This window comes from Mus caroli, chromosome 14 (genome assembly GCF_900094665.2).
Source record: "Mus caroli chromosome 14, CAROLI_EIJ_v1.1, whole genome shotgun sequence".
NCBI classification, from domain to species: Eukaryota; Metazoa; Chordata; class Mammalia; order Rodentia; family Muridae; genus Mus; species Mus caroli.
Window position 1 is genome coordinate 57,429,418 of NC_034583.1, and position 17,668 is coordinate 57,447,085.

The following is a 17,668-nucleotide window of genomic DNA, read 5'->3' on the forward strand; positions in this document are numbered from 1 at the left end:
GTACCCAGAGCATGCTGGCTTGGGAGTTGGGGAGCCAAGATAAAAACTACTGGGCATTTGCCTCATGCCTCTCTGCGTTGCCACCTGGGGAATGTTCTTCTCATGTCAGAGGTAGTCTATGGCTTCAGGAATAGGACAGAAAAACACTGAGATGGAACTCATTGGCAGAGTGTGTCTGCCTGTCATTTGTGAGAGCCTCAATTCTGTCTCCAAACCGGGAAAAAAAAATTCTTGGGCATGGTAGTACATCCCTGAAAGCTCAGGACTTGTGGGGAGAGGTGCAGCAGGTGGAGTGGCAATGTGGAGTTGTCTGAGGCCAAGATGGGGTACACAGAATAATCTTATCTCAGAAAACTTAGAGCAGAAGCAGGCAGGAGAAATGGCACAGCTGATCCATGCAGTGGAGAGACTAAGCTGGTACAGCTTGCTGGTCACCCTAAGCTAGGCTTGCTCCTGCGGCGTGCTAGCCACCCACTGGCAGGGCAGAATGAGCAAGTTCATGGTAAATGAACCTGTGGTGATCGGTGGTGTCAGCTCAACAGAATCGAAGATCTGGGGTTGCCTGTGGAGGAGAGTCTTGATTGCAGTAATTGGGGTGCAAAGACCCGCCCACTGTGGGGGGACACCATGTATGGGTTGAAGCTATAATGTGGCCAGCTGCTTCCAGTGACTTCTGCCTTGACTTCCCTGCCATGGCTGACTGTATTTTTCTCCCCCTTTAAGCTGCTTTTGCCAGAGAACTTGATCACAGCAACAGGAAGAGAAACGACAACACATCTGGAAAATCAAGATGAATGGCATTCTGGATAATAATGCCTGAGGCTGACCTCCGACCTATACCAAGCATACACAGGCACTTGCACGACCCCCTCACCCACCCCATCCCTGCCCCATCACAAACTTGTGTGCTACACAGTCAAACAAAACAACAACAACAACAAACAGTACTTTCTTATAGGCTCAGATGTAGCCCATAAATTTCAAGATATGGGAGAATTCACACTTCTGAGTATCTACTGTGTATCTGTTATGTTTTATGTATGGCAGAGGTTATTAAGTTGGTATGTGAGTATCCCTTCTCAGGGATAATATTAATTAATAAAACAATAGTCTATACTTCTTGGTGCATGTCTACAGCCCCAGTGCTCTCAGGGCCTGGTTTCTCCACCAGATTTCCAATGCTCTGACACTCACAGGCTGACCCAGCACAGCACAGGACTCAGGAGGGGCAATAGGGGGCTCTCCTGTTCTGCCCTGGATGATGGCAGCTGTCACCTCTCTTTTATTTGTGTCCTGGCTAATGCAGATGACATCATCTTACCACCTCTGCTTTATAGATAAGGAAGCCACAGCTAAATGACCTTCAGAAGGTCACAGAGAAGGTCCAGTTAGAGTCACTGTAATCCTGAGTTCCTGCTTTTTAGTGTTACCAGGGTCCTGCTCTCTCTCCCTTGTCTTGGGGCCAGCTTGAAAGATAAGAGATGCACACACACACACACACACACACACACACACACACACACACACACCCCTCCTGTCTCTCTCATCCTTGCTCTGGCTCTCAAACCATCCCAGCTGTGCCTCTCTGGTCTCTGCCTCTTAGTTAACTCCCTGAAGTTCCCATTGCCCTGGCAGGCCAGGTAGTCTGAGATAATAAATCCCCAGCTGTGTATGAGAGACTGGGGACCGCATCAATCAGGAAGGGCTAAGCAGCCCTGGGTTAGGGAGATTTCTATTCCTGAAAAATGGTGAGGCTGGAATGTTGCACATAAAAGCTCCTGAACGTCTCTGAGCTGGGCATGATAACTCTAGGAGGAACTTCGTCCATCTTAGTTAGAAGTGTGGGGGAGCAATGACTTCTGATAGACTGTGTAGCCTGCACCCCACACATGCATCCACATTCTCTCTCTCTCTCTGTGTATAATGCTTCTTTCCCTTGAAAACCTGGTGGGCCTTTGTAGCCACACTTGCCTTTTCTGCGGGACCTAGCACAGCCCTGGGCATGTAAATATAAACAACATATCATTTGAATGTTTCATTGGCAGAATATATCTATTTCTATCGGATAAATGACACCCTTAAGGGACTGGGGACAAAATGGGCGGGGCTGGGGAGGCAGAGATTCACCACTGAAGAAAAGGACCGTTTAATACAATAGGCAAGGGAATCTCTCTCTGTCTCTGTCTCTGTCTCTCTATCTCTCCCTCTCTCTCTCCCTCTCTCTCCCTCCCTTCCTCCCTCCCTCCCTCTCCCTCCCCCCTCTCCCTCCCCCTTCCCCTCTCTTCTCCCTTTCTCTCTCTCTCTCCCCCTTTAGGAGGTCTCCTTAGGAATGTTCTCATTAAAGCCAGAACCTGTTTCACTGGGTGCCCTTCCTTCTTCTAGCCCCAGCTTGAGTTTTCTAATAAGGAAGTTATTATAAAACAAACGATAATGAAAACCTAATTTTATGGTGCATTTTTGGGTGTTTTGAGCACATTTTCTTTTCATCCATCCATATTTCTCTCCAGTTAATTAAGGCTTGAGCCAGTCCTCTCTCCCCACCTGCCGCCCTCCAGGAAGAGAGCCCTTTGTCTCTTCTGTCTTTGAAGCAGGGTCCTGGACAGGCAAGGAACCCTGAAGAAATAACTTTGTCTCACTCTCCCTCCCGCCTCTGTCCAGAGACAAACTTTTCTCACTAGAAACAGGAACCAAGCCAATGCAGGTTCCCTGTGGTCTCCAGGCACTCTATAAAGGCGAACAGGAGAAGATGGCACCCCAGGCACTTTGTGGATGCTCTTTCTGTCACTGTCTGTGACTATGTCGTTTCAAGTTAATATACATAGCACTCAAGTGGGGCTTTCATACGTTATCAAGGCTCCTACCCTAAACCTCGACAAATAGGCTCTGAGGCTCAGAGAATCCAACAGTTTCCCCATAGGTCTGAATCTATGACCAGTGTCTTTCCAAGCTACTACCAAGTGGACTAAGCTGCTTTCACGGTTCCTAGACCCTCCCTCGGCTGTGCAGATGTGTAAACTGTCTGGGGTGCTGCTTTTCTTCTCTCAATAGCAGTATCATGACCAATCCTAGAATGAGCCTCCAACTGGACCTGTCAGGATTTGTCACAAAATAAATATGCTCTGAGCCTGCTCTTGAGGTGCTGGGTTAGTTCGCAGTCTAGACAGAAGAACAGCAGCCTCCACATCCCAGACAGACTCAGGACATCCAGTAAAGCTTCAGATAAACTGTGAGTAACGCCTGAGTATTAGGTATATCCCAAATACTGCATGAGACATACTTAACGCTGAGAACGAAGTCTTCAACACATTTGTACATTTAAAATTCAAATCTGAATGCCCCATGTTTTCATTTGCTAAATCTGGCACCTCCATCCCTGAGTGGAGGCACCCTGGGAAGTTTCAAGCAGCCTGAGGTTCCAAGCTTTGCTCCTAGAGGAGTTGCCATGGCAGCCTGAGCGCGCCTTCCCAGGCCTGAGGAGCATCCTCTATTTAAGGTTGCAGCTCCTCCTGGCCCCTGAACTCTAGGCTCCTAACAAGCCTGGCTTCTTGGCTAACTTTCGTTTTCCCCGGTATCTCTTGCCGCTCTTAGCCCTTGGATTTGTACTTCTCAGGCTCTGACCTGCTTTCTTCTCCTTGGTTAGTTAATCCCTATTGATCTTCAGTTCTCTTAGCTGCTTCTGCCACAAAGATTCAGGACCTGTCCCTGCCCAGCCCTGCCCACCCTCTGGCACTGTAATTGGTGGAACTTCATTTCTTCTCACGACAGTCCCGCCCATCCTAGCTCCGCCCTAGCAGGGCAGCTGGAGCCACAGGCTCCTCCAAGTCTCCCCTCACCTGACAGGAGTACCTTGGTGCAGAAAGGACGCTAGTAAGTGAAAGAAAGAAGGCAGACTGTCCTGCCAAAGTTAGGTCTTTCTTATGAATGTGACTTCTTCCTTCCTCCCTAGGGTCGTGAGTCACTTTTCCCCCACCCCCTGCTCTGCATTTCTTGCACCCCCGCCCCCACCCGGTAGCTACTGTGAACCGCAAGAGTTTGTCAACCTGAGCACACAGTGGCTGCCTGGCACCCCTACCTTTTCCAAACCATGCACATTGTCTCAGCGGGCTCCAGACTAGTACAAGATCTGCTAAGGTTCTTCTCCCTCCTGCTTTCCAATTCTCCCGGGCTAATGCCTGACCCCCCCCCCCCCACACACACACCCAACCCTCAGGTCCCAGCTTGGTTCCTTCAAGGAGCCCAGCGGAATCAGAATCTTGCTTCCAGTATAGGGGTGATGGGAGATACTGGTGTCATCTGGCTGAGGGTGAGGGCAGGTGGCAGGGCTTGGTGGGCCTCAGAACGTCACCCATATGCTCGCTGTTCACCCACCCAAAGCTTTGCCCACGCACAGCCTGGCAGCAGGAACAGCAGCCCAGAACTTAACCCTCAAGGGGCATGGGGAAAGCAGCTTCAAAATGAGCCAGTGTGGCTGGTGTGAACTTTGGAACTTCAGCACGAACACACACACACACACACACACACACACACACACACACACACTATGGTATGGTTCCTCTTGGAGAACCCCGTTTATCTTAAAGCTCCAGCTTCAGGGGAAAAAACAACAAACAAACAAAAACAAAACGTCCCAGAAGCTGGGGATAGGGGTGGTGCAGGGGTTCCCACATAGGCCACATGGGTGCAGAAGGGCACTGGGGAGAAGAGCGCGCCGTGCCTGGGCAGAGGTCTGAGCTAGAGCTGAAGTTGGATTCTGAAGCCCTCGGTTGGGTTTGGAGTTCCCAAATCCAACCTTTAGAGACAAGCAGCTTTGCTGAGCCGATTTCAACCGTGCCCCTAGTCGCCCCTCTCTGAATAAGATAACAGGACAAAAAGGGAGAAACACCCTTTAGTCTTAAAAAGAACTCCAAAAATAGATGCCTTCTCTACCCCCCTCCCCAACTCCCTAGCTCAGGGCGGCAAGCTCAGGGAAAGCACCTGCTCCGCGCCTCCGACTTTCTGGGTCCTTGGCTACCTTTCCAGGAATTCTCAAGCTCCCCGAAGGACTGGAACTGTAGACCCTCTCCAGCTTTTCACTTAAGTCGAGCGATCGAAGTGTCCCTGACCCCGGCGCTGGGTAGGAACACGCAGAACTTACCCTCGGGCGAGGCGCGGACTCGGGCCAGGGCTCCGGGCTGGGCCAGGTGAGCGCAGCCGCCGCAGGTAGGACGCGCGGCTCTGCCTGCAGAGGCTGAGTAAGAGGCTGACAGGTTGTTTTTCCCCCTCCTCCTCTCGGTCGTTAACCACACCCCTGCTGCTCTCCTCTCCACTTCCTTAAAGGGTGGGGTGTGCTGTCTGTGTGTGCAGGCTCCAACCTCTTACCATAAACTCTGAAATAGATGCCGCCTGCAATTCCCGGAGCTGCCCGGCTGACCCGGGGGCCAGAGCCTATTGCCTTAGGGCCCCACTTGGGGTCCTCGGGTGCTCCGGACCTCTTGCAGTTGGTTGACCTCCAACTCCTACCACACCTGGCTTCTTCCAGGCACCCTTCTCTGCAGCCTTTGGTCACCAGACCTGACTCATGTTCTCAGCAGTGGCCCCCATGGCCCCAAACCTTGAAATGGCCCTCATCCTAGGTCAGATAAATATTAGGGATGCCCGATATGACTGGTACAGGATTGGAAACACCTAGGACTGGGTTTCTGAGCCCAGACCCTGGAGGACCAGAACATAGTCCCAAAATAGTTGGGGAAGGGGTTGGGAATGTAGCTCAGACTGTAGAATGTGTGTCTAGCCTGGATTCTATTCCCAGAACCAAAGGCATAATACTGAGTGTAGTGGTGGATATCTGTAATTCCAACGCTCTGGAGGTCTATCCTTGGCTATGAGGTGAGTTCAAGATGAGGCTAGGCTGAAAGAGATCATGTCTCAAAAAACAAAACAAAAAACAAACAAACAAACAAACAAACAAACAAAAAACCCAAACCCCCAACCCCAACCCCCACCCAGCATTAATAACAACAAAACCAGAAAAGAATAGAGAAGCCTTACAATGATTTTCTTCTGTGGCCCTCTCCCTACATCAGTTTGTATCCATGACCCTCTGAAGAGGCTGGCCATCTCTTTACTGGATCAGTAAGGCAGTGGTACTTGAGGCAGATCTAAGGTCCTAAGGCACGTTGCAACATCACTTCTCTAGCCCTAGAAAGATTCTGACTTTCTCCTAAGTGGAAGTCAGTGAGCTGGACTTAGCAGGAGACCCTCCCCCAGATATCTTTATCCTGTGTCCTTTGGGGTTTGGGGTTTAGTCACAGTTCTGTCTGATAGTAGCAGTCCTGAGACTGCAACACCAAGCTGCCCAACTCCCTGTGAGAGCCACAGTTTTCATGACACTTCTTCACCTTACCCCACCTCCAAGTTCACCAGACCTGCTGCCCCAGGAGAACATCAGAAGGTACCAAAATTCATCTTTCAGAGTGGTGGTGATGGCTTCTCAAGAGAAAGCAGACTTAATTAAGAACTCAGGAGGCAGAGGCAAGTGGAATTCTGAGTTCAAGGCCAGCATGATCTACAGAGTGAGTTACGGGACAACCAGGCTACAGAGAAAACCCCTGTCTCGAAAAACCAATAACAACAATTATAAAATCAATTAAAGCTATAAAGTTCATATGTCTTAAGATGTAACAAAATGTAGATTTTAGCTGTATCCTCCATGTCTACTAAAAACCCTAATCTAAAGCTAGCGTCACCCACCCTCAAATGCCTCAACACCACAATATACCCTGCCATCTGCTGGGCCAGCAGGACCCTCTCTACCATCCTGAAGGGCCCCATTTATCAACTATCTGCACTCAAAGTCAAGTGGAGGGGTAGAGTTGGGGGAGCAGTGAAGACTGTGAACAGTGTATCGGGTACATGACCACAGGGCAAAGAAACTACCAGAGGGTGTGAGCAGTGGGGTGGCGTAAGGTGTTGGCAGGGGGTGGCTTTCTGAATCCTTGTACTTGGGAAAGGGTGGGTAAAGCGTCTTGTGGTATAAAGGCGAGATCTACCTGAGGGAATGGCAGCTGGCTGACTGTTGAAGAATAGCTGGGTTTGTGTGTGCTGCCCTCATGTGGGCACACACATGAACTACAGCCATATCTCTGCTCTAGTAAGGTCGTAGGTTCTGTGTGCACACTCATATTCTTTACCTAGCATATTATTTCCTTCAAACTTCTCTGAGCACTTTTTTGTCACTTCTAAAAAAGGGGGGCATATTTCATTATAACAGGTACTCTGCTGCAAACTCACTGGCCAGTGTCTTGCCTGTTGGGCTGCTGTTCACTCTCCTCCAGGGTTCTCACCCCTCCTATGCTGCCACCCTTTAGTACAGTTCCTCCTGTTGTGGTGACACCCCCGACCATAAAATAACCTTTGTTGCTATTTCATAGCTGTAATTTTGCTACTGTTAAGAATCACAGTGCACATATCTGTGTTTTCTGTTGATCTTAGGTGACCCTTGTGAAAGGGCCATTCGAGTCTCCAAGGGGTCACAACCCACAGGTTGAGAACTGCTGCCCTAGGCAGTCTCACTACTTCCTCTGGCTAAGTAGGAAGAATAAGCAGCCAGCACCACCAAGGTCAATTTATATAATTATTAAAATCTAGATTCTGCATATAAAAGAAAGCGTTTGATATTTTTCTGAGTCTGGCTTATTTTGCTTATCACGGTGATGTCCAGTTTCATTTATTTTCCAGAAAAAAAAATGACATAATTGTTTGTTCTTCTCTGAGTCTAAATAAAACTCGTGTGTGTCTGTGTGCCACATTGTCTTCTCTCGCTCATCTGTTGACGGACACCCATGTGGACTCTATACCTTGGCTTCTGTGAATATAGACCCAGCAAACATGGACATCAAGAGTCTCTGTGGTGTCTAACTTGTATTCTTTCATCTCTTTCCTCGGGATTTATGGCTGGATGACACAGACGTTTTCTGTTAACCAGCTAGCCTTAGATGGTGAGATGGAATCTGAAAGTAGCTTTGTTTGTTTTGTTTTTTGTTTTGTTTTGTTTTTGTTTTGGTTTGGTTTTTCGACACAGGGTTTTTCTGTATAGCCCTGGCTGTCCTGGAACTCACTTTGTAGACCAGGCTGGCCAGGAACTCAGAAATCCACCTGCCTCTGCCTCCCGAGTGCTGGAATTAAAGGCGTGTGCCACCACCGCCCGGCTGAAGGAGCAAGTTTTGTACAGAAAAAGTTGGTAACTGTGGCTGGCAACTAGACCTTCATTCACGTAAGGAATTTAGCATTACAATACACAGCAACAGAGCAAACCTCAGCAGGCCCTGCTTGCACCGTCCTTGCTGGGACTGCGTCCCGAAGGGCTTTGCCTGTGCTTTTCTCTAGCACTTTCAACGTTTCCGGTCTTAAGTTAAGGCCTTTGGTCTGTTCGAATTGCTTTTGTGCAGAGATAAAGATCTGGTTTCATTGTACATGTGGAAATTCTGGTTTCCCAGCTCCCCTTCAGGGGCTTGCTGGTTCTCTGATAATGTGTTTTTGACAGTTCTATCAGAATTCAGCTGGCTGTACCCGTGCTTATTTCTAAGTCCTCCATCCTATCCCATTGGCCTATGTGTCAGTTTGGGGCTAGTACTGTGGTTTTTATGACTCTCGCTCTGTAATACCATTTGAGATCAGGTATTAACTCTGGCAGCCAGAGAAAGTCATGCTTGCAGAGAAAAACACTCACTTTGAATCTTTATTCCTGAGAGGAAGAAGAATCCTTTCCCACTGTCATTCTTTTTTTTTGTTTTGTTTTGTTTTGTTTTTTCGAGACAGGGTTTCTCTGTATAGCCCTGGCTGTCCTGGAACTCACTTTGTAGACCAGGCTGGCCTCGAACTCAGAAATCCGCCTGCCTCTGCCTCCCGAGTGCTGGGATTAAAGGCGTGCGCCACCACGCCCGGCCCCACTGTCAATCTTAGTTCTTATACTTTCTCAGGACAAATGACCGCATGGTATTCCAAGTATCTTCATGTTGAAAAGTTCATCATAAATCAATAAGGAGATACAGAAGAAATATTTACATGTGTTTCCATGTTCCTAACTAAACATTCATCATCCATATTCTAGCTCTATAAGTTCATTAAAAGTTTAAAAGCAATAATTTGATGTTACACGTCAACTTGGTTTTGTCAAAAGGCAAATCATCCGCCTTGTGTCTCATTAGTTTTGAAGTTTTGTATTGATAGTTCCAGCCAATATTTTATTTTCTGTCCTTACACCTACAATAAATTGCTTATGACCTTGTGTTATCAGATAATGGCTTCACAGCTAGCCTAGAAGGAATGTTTTCCCTGATCGTAAATTTGTTCCAAGCCAGCTTTCTATATCCTAGTGCAATTAGTTCATGATGCATGAAGATTTACAGAACTCTAGTTGCAGCTTTCCTACTATAGAGGGCTCAAAACTACGTGTATAAATTTAGGAAATCTATAGAATCATTATTAGGAATTATGAAATCATCAGTTTGTCTACATAGCATTACAACAAGAGAGTACATCTTCATTGATTTGCAGGAAATCTACCCAATAGGGTGGGGCTAATGCCCAGGAATCATTAGAATATTTAGCAATGATAGGAAAGACATAACAATAACAAGAATCAATCCTGAAATGAGTCTCTGAAGGCCTCAATTCAGAGTTTACCCATGGCAGCCATGCAAAATGATGACCCATCTCCAGAGCGTCACTTGTTAGTTCTTGCCTCTCCTAAATGCCCTCTGACATCCAGCACCCTCTGACATACCTGTCTCCCTGCTGCCATGACGATCAGGGACTCACCCTCTAAATCTATAAGCAAGGCTACAATTAAATGTTTTTTTTTTTTCTATACACTTCCTTGGTCATGGTGTCTCCTCACAGCAATAGAACAGTATCTAAGACATTGAGTAGGAAAAACCCACCCTAAATGTAAGTAGCACCATCCTACAGGGCCTGGACTGAATACAAAGAGAAACGGAAGCAGCATCCTTCTCTCCCTGATTCCAAAGGGATGTAATTTCACTACCCCCCTCACACCCCTACCAACATGGCTTCTCTGACATTATGCAGTATATTCTGCCTAATTATAACCCAAACTAAATGCTCCCCAAGTTGCCTCTTTGCAGGTACTTGATCACAGTGACAATAAAAGTAACAAATGCAACAGACCTTTCTAGGGCCTCAACATCATTAATTGTTATAGATCTGATAGTTTATAGGCTCTTCATTTAACTTTGGTAGACATGTGTCTATGAATTTACCTATTTCTCTTCTATTTTCTAATTTTCTGAAATAGTTTTTCAAAGTGTGCTATAACGACCCTCTAAATTTCATTATTATCTGCTCCAATGAGCCCCCCTCCCATCATCTCTAATCTTGTTAATTTGTGTTGGTTGGGCTAAGGTTTTGTTGATATTATCTCTTCAGGGAAACAACTCTTTGCTTGATTCATTCTTTTAATGATAAGTTCATTAATTTCTGCCCTATCTTTATCATTCTTTCCATCTACTAATTTGGAGTTTAGCTTGTTTTCTTCATTTTTTTAAGACCTGGAAGTGTAGTGTTGTTTATTTGTATTCTTAACAGTTTTTAAGATTTAGTTTTATTATTTTTAGTTATGTGTATGTGGTTGGTGTGTGTGTGCAGATGTCCCAGAAAGCCAGAAGAATAGAGTTCCGCTGGAGCCAGAGTTACAGGTGATTGCAAATCACCTGATGTAGGCGGTGGGAACTGAACTCTAATACTCTTCAAGAGTAGTGTGTGCTCTTAGCTGCTGAGACATTTCTCCAGACGCTTCTTTCAGATTTTCTTCTATAGTTACACACTCAGAGCTATAAACCTCCACTTTGGAGCTACCTTTAATGCATCTCAAAAGTCTGTCAAACTGTGTTTTGGCTTTGTTGGATTCTAGGAATTGTTTCCCTTCCTCTATGTTTCCTTCAGTGAGCCACACCAAGGTTGCACTGTTCATGCTTCACACCTTTACATAGACCCTGCAGTTTTCCTGATTTTTTTTTATATTCCATTATGATCCAATAAGATGTCAGATTTTTTCCTGTTAACAGGTTTTATGCCATAAAATGTGATCTATTTGAAGGGAAACTCAATGGAATACTGAGAACATGTTACATGGAATATTCTGGAGATGTTTGTGAAGGCCACTTGATCTATAAAGCAAATTAACTCTGAGGTTTCTTTGTTATCTTTTGTTTGAAAGACCCATCAACTGACAAGAGTGGGAGATTGAAGTCATACACTCTTATTGCAGATAGAACTGTTATTTTATGTTGAGTAGTGTCTATTTTATAAAATTAAGCATGTCAACACTTGTGTCTTCTGGACTATTCCCCTTATTAATATGCAGTGACCTTCTTCATATATCTAATTTTAGTTTGAAATGAACTATGTGAGATACGGATATACCCACTCCTGCTTGGTTTTGCCTTCTAATCTCTTAGTATATTATTGTCAATTCTGTTTTTTGCTTTGACAGTCAGGTATGTTTCTTGCAGACAGCCAACAGTTGGTTCATATTTTTAGTTCACTCACTTTCTCTGTGCCCTTTGGTTGAAGAGTTAAGACCATTCATATTAAGGTTATTGTTAAGAAGAATTTTCTTGTTCTTATAATTTATTGGCAGTTTTTCTAGTTGAATCAAAGATTGTTTGTTCTTTTCTTTCTTCACTATTCATTTTAGGAATTTGTTGGTTTGCTGAATTGGACATGGTCGATTTTTTCCTAGTTCTCATTTGCTGATCTCTCCTCTTACAAAGCATACTCCTTTGTGAGCTCTTGTGTTTACAATTCTTTTTTTCTTCCTCTGGTGTATAGAAACCCTTCAAGTGTCTTCTGAAATGTTGGCTCAGTAGATGCTTAGCTTGGGAAATCTCTATTTCTCCATCAATATTTAAGGATTGCTTCTCTGGATATAATGATCTTTGTTGACAGTTAATTTTACTTTCCTGGCTTTTAGGGTTTCTGCTAAGATGTTAGATATTCTGATGAACTTGCCTTTTTAATTTTCTCTAGCAGTTTGTGATGTTGTTTCTTTGATCTTTAGCCCTAGCATATTATCTATAGTGAATCAGGGAGGGGTTCCTTTCTAGTCATGTCTTCTGGGGGTCCTAAATGCCTCCTTTGCTTGGATGTCCATCTGTTTCCCTAGACTTTGGCATGTTTCATGAAATAAACATTATTTTTCTTTTTAAAGATTCCTTTATTGTATATCTGTGCGTACACTGTCACTCTCTTCAGACACACCAGAAGAGGTCATCAGATCCCATTACAGAGGGTTTTAAGCCACTATGTGGTTGCTGGGAATTGAACTCAGGACCTCTGGAAGAGCAGTCAGTGCTCTTAACAGCTTAACTATCTTACCAGCCCCATGAAATAAATATTTTATGCTTTCAGTTTATAACTCCTTCTTCAATTCTTATGAGATGGTACATCTGATCATGTCCCTGAGTTCTTGCATGTCATGCTTGTTATCTTTTCTTTACTGACATTTTATTATAATAAGCCCCTGATGTTTTTACTTGATCTCATATATGGTTGATTTCCAGCTTGTTTTAAATGTGACTTATTGCATTTTTAAAAACTTTCCAACATGTTTTAAAGTGTTCTGTTTTCATCTGCATCATTGACTTTCTTATCCAAGGCCTAAACTGACAATTTTAACTCATTCTCTTTTTGTTTGTATCATCTTTGAAAGCATTGATTTAAAATTAGACTTTAAAAAAGCATCAATTTTTAAAATTATATGTATCTGTATATGTGTTTGTGTAGGTATATACAAGCGAGTGTATTGACTGTGGAGGGGCATCAGGTTCCCTGGAACTAGAGTTCTAGGTAGGTATGAACCATCAATTGTGGGTGCTGGAAACTGAACTTAGGTCCTCTGCAAGAATAGTATCACTTATAAACACTAAGATTTCTTTCTTGTCTCTTATAATTAGACTTTAGAATCCTTTGTACATTGTTTTAATCATCCAATTCTCTTTAGGCACAGTTATTAAGGAACTATGATCTTTTGAAGTTTATTGCATTGATTTTATATGCTTGTTGAGTTTCTGTGTTGGGGTTTGTGCATCAATTGGGAAGGATCTCTTCCCATTTGGGGTATTGTTAGGCTTTGTTTTATTTAGGTCTTCTTAGTAAACAGTTCTTCACTGAGGGCTCAATCCTCAAGACCACACAGACACTTAAAGAGGAGAAAACAGTTCTGTGAAAGCAACAATGTCAACCCAACCCAGGTTTAGACATAGGATTGTAATGGATTGGTTGAAGCCAACTACTACATCACCAAAGCCTTAGAAAATAAAACAGCAAAATAACTTAGTAAGAGATGAAGTTAAAACTTATGCTAATAGTATAAGTACAACAATGAAAGGAAGAGCACAGAAAAGGGCAGAAGAAAGAAGCAGCAAGTTAGCAAGAGGAAGGGAAAAGCATGAGAGATGAGCAGATCCACAGGACTGAAACTATGCAAAATAAATGAGGTCAGCACAAGAAGGGAAACTAAAAACATAGGCTAAGAAAAGATACTAAAATTCTACTCAGTAAAGAGAAAAAAAAATGAGGAAAAGAAAAAAATTCAGAGACAGAGTTTAGGTGTCTTCCTTTTGATTCCTTTGATGTGATGGGCAGGTAAATTGGAATCTCTTGTCTTTTTGCTATTTAAGGCGATGCTGAGCCTGGCTTGGACAGAGGCCTATTGTGAAGGGGCTGCCTGTTCCTTCACATTAAGAGCTTCCTTTCTGGGCATTCATGAAGAAAAGTTCCTAGAGGGAACCATGCTTTACAATGAACTTCCTTCCTACAGGGCTGACTGACTGATTCGTACTTTAGTGACTGGGGAAGAGTTGGAATGTTGCAGAGCTAATTACAATGTATCTTGTGCTATCTTTAGCCCCGCCCCCATGTCCATTTCTTACCCTCTGTGTCTGTTAGCACACTCATTACTAACAGATGAATCCTTTTCTAAGGTACTCACCTCATAGTCTGCTAGCTCCCACCAAGCAAAAGGCAGAGGGTGTGAGGGGCTGATAGAGTCCCATGCTGTGCTTTAAGCTTTCAACCTGATGTTCCCACCAACAGATTTAAAAGCACTTTGACTTACTACTTGTCGTTGATGTTGTTATTGTTGTTGTTCTACACAGAACTTCACAAAAACTTTGGAAACTTGTCAAAAATGTTACTATGATAAAACTGAACCAATCTGGATATGTGTTTCTGGGCTATTGCCACTCATATTTGGCTCCAAGAGAAACTAACTCTTGTCCCTTTTGAGGTGCGAGCTGTATTTTTGAACAGGTACATACCAGAAACTGTTCATGGACACACTTAGTTTTGTGGGTTTGGCAAGCTCACTCTTGCTACTGAGAGCCCCCAGTTTGTAGCCCCCACCCCTGCGGTGGCTAACAGACAAGCTAGAAAGTGCCACTGGGGCAAAGTGTCCACACTTTGGTCTTCGTTCTTCTCGCGTTTCATGCGTTTAGCAAATTGTATCTTATATCTTGGGTATCCTAAGTTTCTGGGCTAATATCCACTTATCAGTGAGTACATAGTGTGTGAGTTCCTTTGTGATTGGGTTACCTCACTCAGGATGATGCCCTCCAGGGCCAAGAAGTGGGGGTGGGTGGGTGGGGGAGTGGGTGGGGGAGCCAAGACCAGCACCGGAGTTCCAGGCTCAGCACTTGCAGAGCAGGATCTGCCATAAACATCTTCCAGGAGGAAAGAGGATGCTGAAATCAGATGCTCCTGTGGATCAAATTACTAGCAAATTATCAGCAGAAAGGCAACTTTGGAGGCTGAGCCACCAACTGACCATGGATTACAACTCTCTGTCTCCATTACTGTCTTCTGATGATGGGGCTCCTCACTACAGAGCCACCAGCCACCGCACCCCTCAGAGCTAGGAGTCCCCTGCCACCTGGACTTCTCAGGCCATGTCAGGTTCTCCCCATCCACATTGGTTTCACACAGCCACTGCCCACCCAGAGACAGGCATCCCAAGGCTCCGTGGCGGGTGGCTGTTCCTTTTCTTCACAGGTGCAGAGTAGCATGCTCAGTCTTCAACAAAAGGCTCCCTTTCAAGATGGTCCCTGGCTTGGCTCTTAGAGATATTGGGTGTGACAGAATGGATTTCTTTTCTAATGCTAGCCTGTCCTGAATGTGTTGAAAGCTGTGAGAGCCATGAGACAGTGCTGTGGCTGAAGCTGTCAATCTCTTTTCACGGCGGGGGGTGGGGGTGGGGTTGTCTGGCACAGGAGGTTCTGGTGCTTGGAACCTGGGGTGATTTTACTGTGCACCTCTTTGGTTCTCTGTGCTCTGCAGCTGTGCCATCACCTCTCATGACTTCTGACTCTCCTCCCCTCTTCAGAACAGAGTCCTCCCTTGTTATCTTGATTATTGTCTTTCAAGGGTGTCACAGGTGCATGTTCTCACTCACAAATGTTCCCCGGAAGTCTTCTGAGCCGTCTTTACCATCTCCAGTATCTGTGGCCATCTAACCATCCCTAGCCTGAAGCAGGCGGTGCTTGTTCTTAGGAAACACCCCCCTACATTCTCCCTTTAGCGCTCACCTGTATCCAAACTTCTTTGGCTTAAATGATAGACCCCACAAGGGCATGGGCAGGAGACACACACAAAAAAAATTCGCCATAATAATCAGTGACCAAAACCTCAGATTAAACATGTAAGGAATCAGGTATGTTTCTAGCAGTGCTCATCTGTGTTATGTCACATGACTTCATTACAACCTTGATTCTGAACACACAACACACGTGCTTTGCACTGTGCGTGTTGTCTGCACTTACAGCACCTCAGCTTGAGGTCAAGATTATTGTAGGTCATAAACGGTAGTGCTTTACTCTGCACGGCTTTCTTCTCTTTTGGAGATAAGATATATTGACTAAATGTTTGAGGTTAAAAATTGCTGTTTGAGGAATACCAAATGACCGAGAAGCACCTGAAAATATGTTCAACATTCTTAATCATCAGGGAAATGCAAGTCAAAACAACCCTGAGATTCCACCTCACACCAGTTAGAATGGCTAAGATAAAAAAACTCAGGTGAAAACAGATGCTGGTGAGGATGTGGAGAAAGAGGAGCACTCCTCCATTGCTGGTGGGATTGAAAGCTGGTACAATCACTCTGGAAATCAGTCTGGTGGTTCCTCAGACAATTGGACATAGTTCTACCAGAAGATCCAGTAATACCACTCCTGGGCATGTCCCCAGAAGATGCTCCAACTTGGTATAAGGACACATGTTCCACTATGTTCATAGCAGCCTTATTTATAATAGCCAGAAGCTGGAAAGAACCCAGATGCCCCTCAACAGAGGAATGGATACAGAAAATGTGGTACATTTACACAATGGAGTACTACTCAGCTATTAAAAACAATGAATTCATGAAATTATTAGACAAATGGATGTATCTGGAGGATATCATCCTGAGTAAGGTAACCCAATCACAAAAGAACACACATGATATGCAGTCACTGATAAGTGGATATTAGCCCAGAAGCTCAGAATACCCAAGATACAATTAGCAAAACACAAGAAACTCAAGAAGAAGGAAGACCAAAGTGTGGACACTTTGAACCTTCTTAGAAGGGGGAACAAAATACCCATGAAAGGAGTTACAGAGACAAAGTTCAGAGCAGAGACTGATGGTATGACCATCCAGAGACTGCCCCACCTAGGGATCCATCCCATAAACAGCCATCAAACCCAGACACTATTGCAGATGCCAACAAGAACTGGCTGACAGGCCTGATATAGCTGTCTCCTGAGAGGCTCTGCCAGTGCCTGACTAATACAGAAGTGGATGCTCATAGTCATCTGTTAGAAGGAGCACAGGGTCCCCAAAGAAGGAGCTAGAAAAAGCACCCAGGGAGCTGAAGGGGTTTGCAGCCCTCTAGGAGGAACAACAATATGAACTAACCAGTACCCCCAGAGCTCCCTGGGACTAAACTACCAGCCAAAGAAAACACAGGACTCATGGCTCTAGCTGTATATGTAGCTGAGGATGGCCTAGTCAGTTATCAATGGGAGGAGAGGCCCTTGGTCCTGTGAAGGTTCTATGCCCCAGTATAGGGGAATGCCTGGGTCAGGAAGCAGGAGTGGGTGGGTTGGGGAGCAGGGGAGAGGAATAGGGGATTTTCTGAGGGGAAACTAGGAAAAGGATAACATTTGAAATGTAAATAAAGAAAATATCTAATTAAAAATTGCTGTTTGACTTGTTGACTGAGTTTCATGTTGAGATAATCATTCATTGAATTTTGGCTTGGGATGAGGATAGAATCTCCAGCAAATTCAAAAGTGACCTAGATGTACTCATGCCATTTTGTTCTGTGCATTCATAGCAAGCGATATTCACCTTTGGTTTTTTATATAAAATAGAAATATTGATCAACTTCAAAAAATGTTAAAGGCAGTATCTAAAATTCAGCTAAGATTTAACCCCACCAGCATGTATGCATAAAATTTAAAAACCCAACATAAAGTTTATGTAGAAACACAAGAGATTTCAGATAATCAAAACAAGTTTGAAAAGAACAAGGTTAGTAGTGTGACTCTAACTAAGGAAGTGAAAGATCTGTATGATAAGAACTTCAAGTCTCTGAAGAAAGAAATTAAAGAAGATCTCAGAAGATGGAAAGAT

The 17,668-nt window shown here is 44.6% G+C and overlaps 1 protein-coding gene across 2 annotated transcripts in view; it reads right to left on the minus strand.

The window, feature by feature from the left end:
- The window catches only part of Ptk2b (protein tyrosine kinase 2 beta), a 125,280-nt gene extending 119,974 nt beyond the window's left edge, over positions 1 to 5,306 (minus strand). For both annotated transcript variants that reach the window (XM_029468875.1, XM_021181314.2), the window contains exon 1: positions 5,135 to 5,306. The gene's annotated coding sequence lies outside the window, so the exon portion shown is untranslated. The remainder of the gene's footprint in view (positions 1 to 5,134) is intronic.
- Between the last annotated feature and the right edge of the window lie 12,362 nt (positions 5,307 to 17,668).